Source organism: Tupaia chinensis, unplaced genomic scaffold (genome assembly GCF_000334495.1).
Source record: "Tupaia chinensis unplaced genomic scaffold, TupChi_1.0 Scaffold000022_1, whole genome shotgun sequence".
In the NCBI taxonomy this organism is placed as follows: Eukaryota; Metazoa; Chordata; class Mammalia; order Scandentia; family Tupaiidae; genus Tupaia; species Tupaia belangeri.
Genome location: NW_006159452.1, coordinates 818,048 through 821,180, shown reverse-complemented (window position 1 = coordinate 821,180; position 3,133 = coordinate 818,048).

Here is a 3,133-nt window from a genome sequence, read left to right as displayed (position 1 = left end):
ACATCTCTGACCATGATGGAATTAAACTTGAAGTTAATTTTAAGAAAATCCTTCACAAAAGAAAAATAACAATCTACTCTTGAATGACCCCAAAACCACTAAAATAATTAAGACTGAATCAAAAGATCCATTAAAACCAATACAATGAGTACACGAATTTCCATAATTTATGGGACATAGCAAAAGCAGATGTAAGAGGGAAGTTCGTAGCAATTAGTGCACATAATAAAAAGATGGAAAGGTAGCAAGTAGACACTCTAACAACACGTCTCAGAAAACTAAAGAAACAACACAAAATACCCCCAAAAAATACCAGGAGAAAAGAAATAATAAATATTCAAGCAGAAATAAATAAAATAGAGAATAAATTAACTATACATAAAATAAATGAAACCAAAAGCTGGTTCTTTGAGAAGATAAGCAAAATTGACACACCATTAGCTAAACTAATAAAGAAGAGAGAGCAGAACAAGGTAAATCTAGTTCACAGCAAAACAGGCAATATTACAACAGACATAACAGAAATAGTAAAGATCATTAGAGAATATTATGAGCAACTGTACACCAATAAACAAGAATACCTAGATGAGATGGACACATTTCTGGACACATATAATCTACCAAGACTGAATTGGGAAGACATAGAAAGCCTAAGAAGACCAATAACTAGCAATGAAATTGAATCAGTAATAAATAATCTCCCAACAAATAAAAGCCCAGGTCCCAGTGGCTTCATTTCTAAATTCTAAGAAACTCTTAGAGAAAAACTAACCCCATTCTACTCAAACTATTTCTAAAACTTCAAAAAGAAGAAACCTTTCCAAATTTATTTTATGAAGCCTCCATCACCTTTATCCCCAAATGGAAAAGGACATGACAAAAAACAGTAAACTACAGACCAGTCTCTGATGAATGCAGATGCAAACATTATCCTTGCAAATCATATCCAATGGCACACTGAAAGATTACATCCCATGACCAGGTAGGCTTTATTCCAGGGATGCAAGGATGGTTCAGTATATGCAAAACCATAAATACAATATACCATATTACTGAGAGAAGGATAAAAACCATATGATCATATCAATCAGTGAAGAAAATAATTTGATAAAATACAACATCCTTTCATGATTAAGACTCTCAGTAGGGCTGGCAGGTGGTGTGGTGATTAAGGGCGCTGGACTCTGACATGGTCCACCACAGTTTGAGTCTGAGACCTGGTGGCTTGCTTTCTCACTTTCCCTCTCCCTCTTGCACACTCCTTCTCTCTCTCTCACACACACACTCTGTCCCTCTCTGATCAAATCAAAATAAATAATAAATAAATACAGATTTTTTTTTAGAAAAAAGTAATGAGGAAAATTTAAAAAAAAGACTCTCAGCAAAATTGATATAGAAAAGACAATTCTCAATGGGACAGGTGAAAGTTTATAAACTAAAAATTTAAACAAGCGAAGGCCGCCCACTTTCTCCACTCTTGCTCAATATAGTACTGGAAGTCCCGGGTCAATGAAATCAGACAAGGGAATAAAATAAAAGGCATTCAAACCAGGAAAGAAGAGGTGAAGTTATCTCTATTTGCAGATTAAATGATGATATACACAGAAAATTCCAAAGAATTCACAGAAAATCTTTGGAAGTGATGTGAATACAGTAAAGTGGCAGGATATAAAATCAACATACAAAGTCTGTAGCATTTCTATACATTAAAAAGGAGCAAACTGAGGTAGAATTGAAGAAAGCATTCCCATGATAATACCCACAAAAGGTTTAAAATACCTAGGAATAAACCTAGCCAAAGAAGTCAAAGACTTCTACAAGAAAATCTCTGAAAACCTAAAAACAGAAATATAAAATGAAGCAAAAAGTGGAAAGACATTCCATGTTCTTGGATTAAAAGAATTAATATAATCAAAATGTCAAAATTACCAAAAGCTACAAATTTAATGAAATATTAATAAATTTAGTAGAGCTATTCTTCTCATATTTGGAAAAAACAATCATAGAACTTGTCTGGAATAATAAAAACTCCATATTGCACAGGAGAGTGAGTAGGAAGCATCTCACTCCCTGATCCTAAAATATATTACAAAGCTATGATAATCAAATCAGCATGGTGCTGGCACAAAAACAGGCATGTGGAGAAATAGAACAGAATAACTAACCCAGAAATAAACCCCAAAGCATAAAGCCAACTGATTTTTGACAAAGGGCATCAGGCAATTCAGTGGCGAAAAGAAAACCTCTTTAGCAAATTGTGCAGGAAAAACTGGATATCTACTTGCAGAAGGATGAAATTGGACCCCTATCTCTCACCATCAACAAAAATTGACTCAAAATCAATCGAAGGCCTAAACCTAGTATCTCAAATTATAAAACTCCTGGTGGAGAACACAGGGGAAATGATTGGAGACATCAAAGTATGCTAAGATTTCTTAAATAAGATCCCCAAAGCACAGGTAATAATCTCTAAAATTGGTAAGTGGGACTACACCAGGCTAAAAAGCTTCTGCACAGCAAAAGAAAGAGTGAATAGACAACCCTCAAACTGTGAGAATGTATTTGCAAACTATGCCTCAGATAAGATACTGATAACTAGAATATACAGGGAACTTAAGCAGCTTGCCTGGAAAAAAAAAAAAAAACCAACAAAAACAAAAACAACCCAATTAAAAGATGGGTAAATAAGCTGAACAGAGAACTCTCTAAGACATGTGAACAACCAAAAAGTATATGAAAAATAAAATGCTCATATCCTTATCATGAGGGAGATGCAAATGAAAACCATGAGCTACCACCTAACCCCAGTCAAAATGGCTAATACTAAGAAAAATTAAAAAAAGATAAGTGCTGGCAGGGCTGTGCTGAAAAGGGAACTCTACTACAGTGTTGGTGAAATGTAAATTGGTCCAATCATTATGAAGAACAATAGAACAATATGCAAGTTCTTCTAACACCTACAAATAGAACTACCATATGATTCATCAGTTCCACTCCAGAGTATCTAGCCAAAGGATGGAAATATATTCAGTCAGGAAAGTACTTGTACATTCATGTTTATTGCAGCATTATTCACAATTGCTTCCATGAACATATGAATGGATTGAAAAAATGCGGAACATATATACCACAG